General features: G+C 36.4%; 1 protein-coding gene and 1 long non-coding RNA gene across 2 annotated transcripts in view; one reads left to right on the plus strand and one right to left on the minus strand.

The window, feature by feature from the left end:
- The window catches only part of LOC136852679 (multiple PDZ domain protein-like), a 1,083,224-nt gene that overhangs the window by 376,014 nt on the left and 693,385 nt on the right, over positions 1-13,825 (minus strand).
- LOC136852898 (uncharacterized) overlaps positions 1-13,825 on the plus strand; it is an 88,175-nt gene that overhangs the window by 73,702 nt on the left and 648 nt on the right. The gene's annotated exons all lie outside the window — the stretch shown is intronic.

Below are 13,825 nucleotides of genomic sequence, written 5' to 3' on the forward strand. Positions count from 1 at the left end.
ACCTAAGATTGCCAAGCTACATGGGGCTGGCCTGTAGTGACCTCTGACCTTATGTACAGGAAAACAAAGTGCGTAGACTCTTTCAAGATTCAAAATAGTAGGAAAAGGTCAGCTAGAACATTTGCGTTTTGTCGGCGTAATAGATGTTCTTCTGAAGAACACAGAACAATGGAGAACAAAGAACAAAATTCTCTTCCTCTTCAAGGGTACGGGAAAGATGGGGAACATTTTTTTACTAAAAAAAAAACAGGAAAAGTTCAGCTAGAACATTTGCGATTTATCGGCGTAATAGATGTTCTTCTGAAGAACACAGAACAATGGAGAACAAAGAACAAAATTCTCTTCCTCTTCAAGGGTACGGGAAAGATGGGGAACATTTTTTGCTAAAAAAAACATGAAAAGTTCAGCTAGAACATTTGCGTTTTGTCGGCGTAATAGATGTTCTTCTGAAGAACACAGAACAATGGAGAACAAAGAACAAAATTCTCTTCCTCTTCAAGGGTACGGGAAAGATGAGGAACATTTTTTGCTAAAAAAAACATGAAAAGTTCAGCTAGAACATTTGCGATTTATCGGCGTAATAGATGTTCTTCTGAAGAACAGCGAACAATGGAGAACAAAGAACAAAACCCTCTTCCTCTTCAAGGGACGGGAAAGATGGAGAACATTTCTAGATAAAAAAATAACAGGAAAAGTTCAGCTAGAACATTTGAGAGTTTATCGACATTAAGAGATGTTCTTCTGAAGAACAGAGAACAGCAGAGAACAAAGAGTAAAGCTCTCTTCCCTTCCGATGGAACAGGAAAAATATAGAGAACATTTTTATGCCAATATTTAAACATAACTTTGCATAAATTATGCAAAATATTTGTCCTCTAAAAGGTTAAACATTGCTATATATTGTTTCTATAATCTAGCTAATGGTTGTATATTCTATATTGTAAATATTGAAATGGCTATTTCTATACCGTATTCAATTACAGAATATCAAGCGTGAGACCTCTTTCAAAGAGAGAGAGAGAGAGAGAGAGAGAGAGAGAGAGAGAGAGAGAGAGAGAATTTCTACATTTACACGATCCAAAAAATATTTCCAGTCACTTTTATAAATTGAATATATCACTGGCAATAAAATTCACTGAAGTATGCGTATGTATGCATGATGTATATATAAGTTCGCCCTGACAGTATGCATGCATCTATGTGTATGTATGCGTGAATGCATACATTAGTCCTGATAGCATGCGTATATCTATGCGTATGTATGCATGAATATATACTGTATATGCTCGTCCTGAGAGAGAGAGAGAGAGAGAGAGAGAGAGAGAGAGAGAGAGAGAGAGAGAGAGAGAGAGAGAGAGAGAGAGAAAAAGGAGAAATGAGAGAGGAGAGAGAGAGATGGCAGAGAGAGAGAAAGGTTAGAAAAAAAACAAGACGTAACAGAAACAAAGGCTTAGAAAAAAAAAACGGGAAGAGGAGGAACGGGGAAAAACAAAAGATACTCAGATGAATAAAAATTAACGAACTGTGAGAAGAAGAAGAAGAAGAAGAAGAAGAAGAAGAAGAAGAAGAAGAAGAAGAAGAAGAGGGACACAAAAGACGGCATGACAAAAGGAGAGATAAGGAGAACGATAACGAAAGAAATAAAGAAAAAAACAAAGAAGTGAGAAGAAGAATAACAATTGGAATTTAAAAAGATTTAGGACGAGCAGACGAACGAATGGAAGAATAGGAAAAAGGGAAGAAAACAAATAGGAAATAAGCTTGAAACAATATTGTTGGTATTTAGAGAATGTGATAAAAATAGACGAAGAATTAATATAGATATAAAAATGAATATGTTTGCTTACAAACAATAATTAGATGATTGCTTACCCTTTCGTCAATGAGAGAGAGAGAGAGAGAGAGAGAGAGAGAGAGAGAGAGATAGATATATATATATAGTATATACATACATACGTATATGTATATGTATGTATATCCATACACAGTAGTTCAGGCGAGACAACGTCAATTAAAAATTGGCATAGTGCCAACGATGGACACGACCGCCCGACTGACGGGAAGGTTTTGGGGAGGGGGAGGGGGCCAACGAATTCCATCAACGGTCTTGCGAAGAGGTGGAGGGGATGGGGAAGGGGAGGAAAGGAGAGGGGGGGGGGAAGGAAAAAGATGGGATACCCAACAGGATTTGCTGATTCCGGAACGAAAAATGGATAAATTATACAATGAAAAAATTATATATATATATATATACTTGTGTATATATACACTTATGTATATGTATATGTATGCATATATATGTATACATAATGTGCAATCTAAATCGTAAAAGCAGCAACATTTCAAACAAAAACTCCCGAAATATAAAAGAAATTCACGACAAAGAAATACACAGTACAATCTTAGCAGAAAATCAGCATTGCTTATAACTGCTTTTATCATTTTTCACTGCTTTTTCCCCTCGTTCTTTACAGCTTTTCTCGTTACCTGCCAACTCTATAAAGAAAAAAAAAAAGACTACGTCGCAGTTATTACAAGGAAACTAACCATATACTTGATGTAACTGAAAGCTAGAGCGTTGGCAAGAGCAGTTTTATGCTGTTATCTTCTCCGGAGCATAAATTGACGACGGGGCCGAAGCTTTGGCCAAAAAAAAAAAAAAATAATAAAAAATGGCACTACATTCTTACCGATATACACGCACACCTTTAAAAAAACAAACGACTTCATCAGAACACTCATACGGCTTAAAAACATACATATCTTGCAGAGCGGATACGCCTTAAAAAACACGCTTACTTTAAAAACACACGAACCTTAAAAACACACATATACATCCTAAGAATCACGCGCGCCTTCAAGGAAACACACACTTTAAAAACACTCACGCACCTTAAAAAACATACACATCTTAAAAACACAGGCACCTTAAAAGAAACACACACATGCACACCTTAAAAAACATACACATCTTAAAAACACAAGCATCTTAAAAGAAACGCACCTCTTAAAAAAACACACACAGGCATACCTTAAAAAACATACACATCTTAAAAACACATGCACCTAAAAATAAAGCATGTACCTTAAAAAACACAGACCTTAAAAAAACACATACACACTTAAAAAACAAACACCTTAAAAACACACACAAACACCTTAAAAAAAAATACACACCGTAAGAACACACACACACCTAAAAAAATCGCCACTTCAATACTTAACGAATGCACACTAAAAAACAAAACCTTAAAAACACACACCTAAAAAAAACAAACAGTCACCTTAAAAATACACACACTCACTCATTATAAAAACACACACTGGAGGCAGACGTACCCGGAACGCCATTTTTCCAAATTCTTTAAGGTTTTTTTTTCTTCATTTTTTTTCATTCTCATGAAAATTCATTTCTGAGAGAAACCGGTCGAGAATTTATCATGGGAGATTTAAGGACCTCTCTCTCTCTCTCTCTCTCTCTCTCTCTCTCTCTCTCTCTCTCTCTCTCACACACACACACAAACACACACTCTTTAACATCATCCATTATACACTCAAACTTCATCTCTCTCTCTCTCTCTCTCTCTCTCTTCCCCCTTTTCACAATTACAACTTCACCAGAAGCTTTTATTGAATATAATTAACACTTGTGGCAGTTCTCAAAACAATTGTAATCATTTCTATTTGAACTTGTTCATTTTGAGACTGCTACTGATGCTCCTTATTTCAGCTATTACATTAACCTATCTTACTGCTATTCCTGACATAAATAATACATAATATATATATATATATATATATATATATATATATATATATATATATATATATATATATATATATATATATAAAACCACTAACATTCCACTGCCGTCATCATTGCATGCAATAATAACATCTCCCTTTGTCTGCGCGTATCAATGTCACGACCACGGAAGACAGTCCTTTCTCTCTCTCTCTCTTTCACTCTCTCTGTCTCTCTTAGGAAATCGAAACATTACGGAGGATATCGCTGATTCGACGCAATCCCCAAATATCCTTCCAGATCAAGAATCTCATCTCGCTTTTATTTTGCTTTATTTCTCAGAGCGACAAACGCACGCATGCCCACACGAGCGCCCGCGCGCGCGCAACACAAGCTCCCCACTTAGTGACTTGTCAGGTCAGGTTAAGTCAGGTCACGTCAGGTCAGGTCAGGTCGCGTAATTTGAGTTGAAAGACAAACGACAGTGTCAAATAAATAAATAAATAAATATATATATATATATATATATATATATATATATATATATATATATATATATATATTATACAGTGATCCCCATTTTCAAGCCTGGGCAAGATACGGACATAAGATTGCCAACCACGTAGATATCTGTATATAGAGACTTGTAACATACCTGAAAAAAAACCTGGTGTCAGCGGCAATATGCAAAAAAAAATTAAAAAGCCATTGTTTTTTTTTTTAGATAAGAAAACAACCTCCTCAGAGAGAGAGAGAGAGAGAGAGAGAGAGAGAGAGAGAGAGAGAGAGAGAGAGAGAGAGAGAACGCCGAGACTAGCACGTGAGTAAAGACTTAAGTCTGAAAACAAGCTTTTTCTTTACGTTCAAGAACAATAAACAAAGGCCCTGGAAGTGGATTGTATAATAATGAGTAAGTTAAGTTAAGAGAGAGAGAGAGAGAGAGAGAGAGAGAGAGAGAGAGAGAGAGAGAGAGAGAGAGAACAACACACACACTCCTCATGTAAATTGAAGTGTAGTGTGCTACTCGGAGAATGCTTTTATTTTTTACTTTTTCTCTTTCACTTTCTTGAATGTCAAGGAGAACTTTAAAGGTGTTCTCTCTCTCTCTCTCTCTCTCTCTCTCTCTCTCTCTCTCTCTCTCTCTCTCTCTCTCTTCCCAGGCTTGCACGCAGCCGTGCATACAATGAAGGTGAGGTTTTTAAATAGACACACACCATTTCTTCAAATCAGGATTACACATGAATTACATATGAATTACACATGAATTACAGGTGCGCATTACAGTACAGATGACGTCATGACACAGGATTCTTATCCGTTATTCATTACTGTGTACATTTATTAACTTGTTTGATTTGAATAATTATTATTTTGAATAACTGTAACAAACTTTGAGGTTAAGCTAATTTCTGGTTATCTTAATTAAGAATGTTTAGAAATTAATAACAAACGATTCTGAGAGGATGAATGTATATATTAATGTACAATAATGTACATGTACATAGACTTGAATGTTACACACGGCATTATATTAAAATAACAATCTATGTCAACACCTAGAAAGGCACAAAAAAGTGCAGGATAAGTGTTAAGTGACACAGCACATTCAAGTGGTCAGAGAAGATATGATAGTAAGTTTTTTGTGTCAATTCTTGAAATGAGAGAAAGTGTACAATTAGGATATACGATGCCTTATATCGTCAGGGGCTAGAGGGAATGCTGATGAGGCTTCTATACAGATGTACATTTAGGATAAGAGATATAAGCTGCTTTATATCGTCAGGGGCTAGAGGGAATGTTAATGAGGCTTCTATGTAGATACATGTAGCAGATTCGGGATTGTATATTATTATTTATCTAATAAAAATTAAAGAAAGAATTTTAAATGAAAAATTAAACGCTAAAATAAAGACCAGTTCATATATTCCATACAAACCTAAACCTAACCCCAAAAAGGTGTTGGAATCCATTAGCAATATTTTGGGGTATGACGTTGCGAGCCCTACACCCTCTTGCGAAAGAGATTTTAGTGGCTATTAAATAACACCAGATGGAAAGGTGACAGAGAGGATTACGTAAAACCTTCAAATGCCGAGACACACACACTCTCTCTCTCTCTCTCTCTCTCTCTCTCTCTCTCTCTCTGAGCTCACGGAATACTTAATGACCTTTTCCAAAAGTCCCTGACCTAGAATTCGTTACGAGAGAGAGAGAGAGAGAGAGAGAGAGAGAGAGAGAGAAAAACATGTCAAGATATTTTAAAGGTGATATGTTATGAAAAAATGAAAGCAGCACCGTATGAGAGAGAGAGAGAGAGAGAGAGAGAGAGAGAGAGAGAGAGAGAGAGAGAAAAAAAATGTCAAGATATTTTAGAGGTTATATGTTATAAAAAAATATCATGATATACCTGTAGGTGTGTGCTGAGAGAGAGAGAGAGAGAGAGAGAGAGAGAGAGAGAGAGAGAGAGAGAGAGAGAGAGAGAGAGAGAGACAGACAAGGACAAACACAAATGTGAGCTAAAAATAAACACGAGCCCTCATTCAAAATAAAAATGATATATCTGTAGGTACTTCTTTTCATTTCAACTTCTTTCAGAGAGAGAGAGAGAGAGAGAGAGAGAGAGAGAGAGAGAGAGAGAGAGAGAGAGAGGTCAGAGAGAGAGAGATATTTTAAAATGATATCTGAAAGCAGGTAATTTATAAAATAATGAAAGAGGCATTGTATGATCTGAGAAAGAGGACAAACACAAATGAGAGAGAGCTAAAATAAACAGAGAGCCCTCATTCATAAAATACTCCAGACTTAAACTGGCCAGATATTGCTAATAAAGTCGTATTGTATACCTGGTTTCTTTGATACTTTAGGGATTGAACAAAAAACCCATTATACCTAATGTGAGAGAGAGAGAGAGAGAGAGAGAGAGAGAGAGAGAGAGAGAGAGAGAGAGAGAGAGAGAGAGAGAGAGAGAGAGAATTATCTTTATCAAAAGTAAAATAACAATCGAATTAAATAATTTTTTAAGTCACTGTCAAAAATAGAATAATAAATACCTCCAGATTATGATATCAGCAACATACTTACTAAAATTAATAATAATAATAATAATAATAATAATAATAATAATAATAATAATAATAATAATAATAACAGACGAACGACATGCTTCCCAAAGTCCATTCCGTGTCTGCGCAAACTTATCTTTTCACGAGAGCTCTTCAGAATGAGAGAGAGAGAGAGAGAGAGAGAGAGAGAGAAACGACACGGTCACTTGAATGAAACATGCGATAAAAAGATTACGAAATACTGAGAGAGAGAGAGAGAGAGAGAGAGAGAGAGAGAGAGAGAGAGAGAGAATCGTGCAACATTGCCCGTATATATAAAAACTAAAACCTAGATTTTTAAATATATATATACACTATTTATATATTAAATATATATATAATTATATATATATCAGATATATATATATATATATATATAATACATTAGGAAAAATGTTTCCAAAATCCATGGCCACTTCAAGAAAATAAATAATTATAAAACCATCGACACTCCCATTTTCGAAAACATCATATAAAAACCTGTATACAAAACATTTTCAGGTTACAATCACGCAACGTCCAGATTACAAGTACAGGTACATACAGGTATAGGTTACATAGTCTCTCTCTCTCTCTCTCTCTCTCTCTCTCTCTCTCTCTCTCAGGGAAAGCTTCAATTTAGCTGATAACAAATTCTCCTTCTGCAGTGCTTATCAATGTACTTCAAAATGTCACACGAATCCCCCCCCCCCTCTCTCTCTCTCTCTCTCTCTCTGTGTTATCACTTCTCTCATTCCCTCATCAGCCTCTTTGCCTTCTCTTTATTTAAATACCACGTAGTATTAGTCCTTATTCTCTCTCCTCTCTCTCTCTCTCTCTCTCTCTCTCTCTCTCTCTCTCTCTCTCCAAGCATAGATAACATACAACCATACAAATATGCAACATAATCATTCACTATCTTGAATGCTAACCTGTGTAACAACATACTATTTTACATCATGAATGAACAGGGCCACATACTTGGACCTTCATGCAACATATGCTTCACACACACATACACACACACAAACATAAGCACATGCGCGCACTCAAGCACACTAATAGGAACAGATAGGACAAGCCTAGTTCAGTACACAAGTTGGCGTCGAACGAGTGTCCTTATCTCCCAAAGATCTCTTCCTGCTATCTCTCTCTCTCTCTCTCTCTCTCTCTCTCTCTCTCTCTCTCAACTTACACCGATAAATCTATCGGTAATCAATACGTTCTCTTCCTTCCCACAACCCTTCCCCCTCCCCCCACAACCTAAAACAACCCACACACGCGCGTATAAGATAACAGAATATGTCAAAGCTGTGATTTCCTCGTACAAAGAGAGAGAGAGAGAGAGAGAGAGAGAGAGAGAGAGAGAGAGAGAGAGAGAGAGAGAGAGAGAGAGAGAGAGAGAGATTCAGGTTCACTTTGATTGCATACCCACATACATACATAAGTACTGATTTTTAAGACAACTTTTAGACTCACCCCTAATTAAGAAAAAACTTCCGTGTATGTATCCATGTATATATGTATAATGTATAAAATACACGTATCCACGATTGCAATGATACATACCCAAGAAGCTAAAATTCAAACATTATCCGTCACAATCCCTATTCATAAGTTTATAGGCCATGTTTCGCATAGGCCTAAGACATAACAACAGCGGAGAGTATGTATCCATGTATATCTATGTATAACTTAAAAATACACGTACCCAAGCAGGCATACATAACACTGATACATACCCAAGAAGCTACAAGTGCAAACATTACCTTTCACAATCCCTATTTATAAGTTTATAAGCCATGTTTCGCATAGGCCTAAGACACACGCGCCAGTAATTAAAATATAACAAACTAACGAGAGAGAGAGAGAGAGAGAGAGAGAGAGAGAGAGAGAGAGGGAATATGTCAATATCTATACACCAAAAAGTAATTTCTTCCCAGCATACCATACGCTTCTCAACTGACCCATTATGAATGCGGCGTTCTTAAGGACACTTTTTTCCTTCCCCCCCCCCCTTTTAAGACCATCCGAGTTGCTAAGAGGGAGGAGGAGGAGGAGGAGGAGGAGGAGGAGGAGGAGGAGGAGGAGGAGGGAGGAGGAGGAGGGAGGAGGAGGAGGAGGAGGAGGAGGAGGAAGCCTTGCGGTAATTCTTTTTAATGAAAATTTGAAAGATGGAATAATCAGGCTAAAAAGTTTTCGGGGGAAAATGTATTACACATGATTAAATTTCAATATACTTGCTCAAAAAAAAAAAAAAAAAAAAAATTTGACTTTTATAGGTCAAAATTTTAATTTAGTTATCAGAAACATTATAAAGTTTTAAAAGGAAGTTCCTATACGATATCACAACAACTTCAATTCTTTGAACTAAGCAAAACTACAGAGCTAAATAATAGTGCTAAATGTTCTTCAGTTCAACATAAAACAAAAGTTATTCTTTTGAATTTTCATGAAAAATATAGATCCCACATCACAGCCTTACCAATATAAGATTCACATCACGATTCCACTCGGTTCATACCATCACATCATTATGACTATGTTCCAGAATACATCAACGGTTCTAAAGCAGTTTCTTATCTGCGGAGTTTATTTCCTATCATTCTTAATGATTTTCAGTAATCAAAGCATCTATAATAACCTAATTAACTGTAAATGACACGGTAATAACTCTCTGAGTCAACGCTAAATACATGTCATTTGAAAATCGATGTAATTTACTTAATAAAAATAAAATTTAATATCCATATAAATACGGCAATTTGCCTTACACTGTGCAGCAGCTGCTCAAGATTACGAGAGAGAGAGAGAGAAGAGAGAGAGAGAGAGAGAGAGAGAGAGAGAGAGAGAGAGAGAGAGAGAGAGGAGAATCACTAATTTGGTGACTTACAGAAGCGGTGAGTCACTTCACAGACAAAAAAAAAAAAGAACAAGATCAGTTCTGGGTAACGAAGTACAAAATGAGAGAGAGAGAGAGAGAGAGAGAGAGAGAGAGAGAGAGAGAGAGAGAGAGAGAGAGCAAAACGACCTTCAACAACATACACACCGCTTAATCACAACTTGCAACAAGTCAGCAACATATTAGGAAAGTTGCGACCAATCACCTGTGAAGCATTGACAACTTCCCCCAGTTTTCCTTTGACATACAACTTTACTTCTTGTTAAGAAAAACGTTATTTGTTATATTACAAACGTTTGATATATAGTCCCAGATAAACAGGTTATGTTATACTACATCGAAAAACAATAAACAACACAAATTACAACAACGAATAACTACGGAAAACACAGTAAATTAAAGATAAGTCAACACTGTTTACGTCGTGAACGCTTCTCCTTCTTTCAAGAATGCATCGTGACACGGACCCAAATGTCCACTATTATGTTGCAAGAGAGAGAGAGAGAGAGAGAGAGAGAGAGAGAGAGAGAGAGAGAGAGAGAGAGAGAGAGAGAGAGTTTACGCATTAGATACAAGGAGAGGAAAGTTAAGAAGTTAAGGAAAGGAAATACATCCGAAAGGAACAGGAAATTGAAAAGCTTCCAAAGCACCTTCCTAATTTCGGAGAGAGAGAGAGAGTGGAAGAGAGAGAGACGATCATTCTGCGGTGCTTAGAGCGACCAAAACTAAACTTTTCTCTCAACCATGTTATCGTGAGGCATTCGGCGATGAAATGGAGAGAGAGAGAGAGAGAGAGAGAGAGAGAGAGAGAGAGAGAGAGAGAGAGAGAGAATAAAAGGAACGGCAACTCAAGACGGAAAGTAAACTGTGCTATAATTGCACAATGATCAATCATTACTCGCAGTGTAGGCCTAAGTCAGTGGAAAAGATAGCAATATGTAAAGTTGCAATAAGTACACATTAAAGACTTACACATGACCTCATGAGTACGTACACAAACAGACAAACACACACACACACACACACAAAGACTCAATATCACGTTAGGTCCAATTGCCTTCCCATTTCAAACCTGAACTGGACAACTGGGTCTAGGTTGCCGCTGTCGTTAGCATTCAGGAGTTACTCTCTCTCTCTCTCTCTCTCTCTCTCTCTCTCTCTCTCTCTCTCTCTCTCTCTCTCTCTCTCACTTGAGAAACAATCCATGAAATAACAGGACTCGAAAGCATCCGAGAGCCCTTCAGCTCTTAAAAAAAAAAAGCCAAGGATAAACCTTTGCTTCGCCAACCCCAAGTGCCAGTCTTAACGACCAATTGTAAACAAAAATATTCCCTCGTCTTGGAGAGAGAGAGAGAGAGAGAGAGAGAGAGAGAGAGAGAGAGAGAGAGAGAGAGAGAGAGAGAACAATACGACTGGTGAGGTGGTACTAGCGAGGAGGGATAATATTTGCTTGGTTGGTTATTCCAAGAGCCTCCTGAATCCAGAGAGAGAGAGAGAGAGAGAGAGAGAGAGAGAGAGAGAGAGAGAGAGAAACATATATACTGCTGCAGCCTGCAATATTCCCTTGAGTTATGCAAAACGGCGCGTAAATTACCCAAATTCTACCCATATATCTCACCTGCAACATAATGTCACTGGACATATATCTACATTTCCCCGAGAGAGAGAGAGAGAGAGAGAGAGAGAGAGAGAGAGAGAGAGAGAGAGAGAGAGAGAGAGAGAGAGATTAAGCGTTTAAACAAAGGCCCCCTGTTTCATCGCGTAGGATACAACAATGGCTATAGGTAGCTCGACCTAAAAATAGCTATTTACGCAACAAAACCTCTTTTATTTTTGTTCTTTTTTTCAAAGCATTCAATCGCAGTCTTTTATTACAACTCAAGGTCAGCTATCTCGAACCTCTAACTAAATATAAGCTTCTTAATAAGAGCAAAATGTTATAAAATAAACTAGAATTTAGTACAGGCCTAAAAAAATACTATGCTTCAAAACGACGCCTGATAGCTGCATCCTAAATAGGCCTAGGCCTAATTAATTTAATTTTGAATTTAGTATAAGCCTAAAATATACTATGCTTCAAAACGACGTCTAATAGCTGCATCCTAAATAGGCCTAGGCCTAATTAAATTAATCTCGATAATAGTAGATAATAACTGCTAGTCTAAAACAAATGCAACGAACATAGGCCTACTAGTAGTACCACAATCCCATCTTACCTTGATTTGCTTGATACCTCTTCCATTTTTTCTTCACAAAACCATCTACGTATACATTAAAATACGCCAATTTTTTATCTCAAAAGTTAAAGGCGGTCTAATATTCTTCTGGAGGACATAAATCGCGATAAATAACAGACAACCAGCAAAACTCGAAGCCATCGCCATCACGGTAGACACAGGTGTTACCCGGTTAACACTACGATACCAATTTTTCAAATTTCTCTTCATGACAGGATTCTACTCGAAATATTTTCACCAATATATAGTATTTTACATCACGAACGATACTTCACGACGTAATATGAATGCCAGAACGAGTAAGAAGCGTAACTAACGACGTCGTTGTAGACCATACGTATGCAGAAATTCGTGGATGCTAAAGAAAGAATTGAAGGCGCATTAACAAAGCCATAAAAATCGCTCAGTCATTACGGAGCTAAAATTTGTACAGTATTGAGTAAAGATGCCATGAATCTTGAAATTACATTAATAACAGAATAAAAATACTAAAAACAAATGACAAAAGCACAATATTATACGAATTAAGGCAGGAAGTATTTGCGTAAGAGAGAAAGCGAGCGATTTATATAACCAGTTATGTTCAATAAAAAAAAACTGCTATATTTAAATGAATAACACTATACGGCATTAAAGCGAAATGAATAACACCTTCAATGCATACATAAAGATGAGGTGAAGACCGGGTAATGAATGAGATGACTGAATGAATGAAAAATGAATAGATAAATAAAGAAAAGGTGGGCTGTCATAAAGAGCAACATGACGACTCAGAAACAGGTCTAAGATGGGTTACGTCGAAGTAAATAATGAGCCTTCAGAGTCTTTCCACGAAAAGAAAGTTAAAATAAGAGTCTTTCCCCCAAAAATAAAACTAAAAAGAGTAAAAATAAGAAAGACTCAGACCACAATGCAATATAAACCTTTCGCTGAGACACATGACGTCATTACTCGCTTGAGAAATCAAGTTGCAAAGAGAAGCCAGCTTAAGACTCATGTTGTCAACCTGTGTCGTTTGTTGAATGGAACTCTTCTTCTTGTTTTCATTTGGCTTCGTTTGCGTGTCAAAATACTGTTGGAAAAGTTTTGTGCATAATATATATATATATATATATATATATATATATATATATATATATATATATATATATATATATATATATTATAATATAATGTAAAATCAAATTCTACACAAAAACACTACAAAACTACACACATTCTCTATCATATTAGTGCACACATGACATGCACACACCTTATATTTACTTTTCAGCATACTTAGCAATTAACAAAGCTAAAATGTTTAATTGAAAATAACGTTACATACCCCAGACACAACTGGACAATACAGAGTCCTATTTGATGTAAACTGCACAAAACTCCAAATATACTAGTCAATGGAATTCTTAGTCCTTCCCCAAATTCAGTAATAATTCCCATCAGCATTTAAAAAATTCCCACAACTAAACCAAATTCATATTCCTTCGTCACATCAAATAATGTCCGTTCTACCAAAACAAATGGTTCAGACACTGTAAAAATAAAAAAGCATGATATTTTTTCCAGATGTTTTAATACCTTGGTAGTTATCTATTTTGCATGGAAATACTATCGATACTAGAAGTATAACTGGCTCCCTCATCAGCAATTATAATTAGAGCCAAAGTAGCAGTATTTAACAACAAATGTAAATGTCTTTCCTCATGTAAGCCATTTTAAAAATGGGTTTCATTTCTTTGTCCTTCAAATCAATGATTCAATTGTAGGCAGGTCAATATCTTGTCTTCCTTTAATCGAAAGTCAAGGTTGATATACCACTCATTTCCTTCTTAAACAATTATTTATATGAAACAATCTCTGT

Source organism: Macrobrachium rosenbergii, chromosome 26, assembly GCF_040412425.1.
Source record: "Macrobrachium rosenbergii isolate ZJJX-2024 chromosome 26, ASM4041242v1, whole genome shotgun sequence".
Taxonomy (NCBI): domain Eukaryota; kingdom Metazoa; phylum Arthropoda; class Malacostraca; order Decapoda; family Palaemonidae; genus Macrobrachium; species Macrobrachium rosenbergii.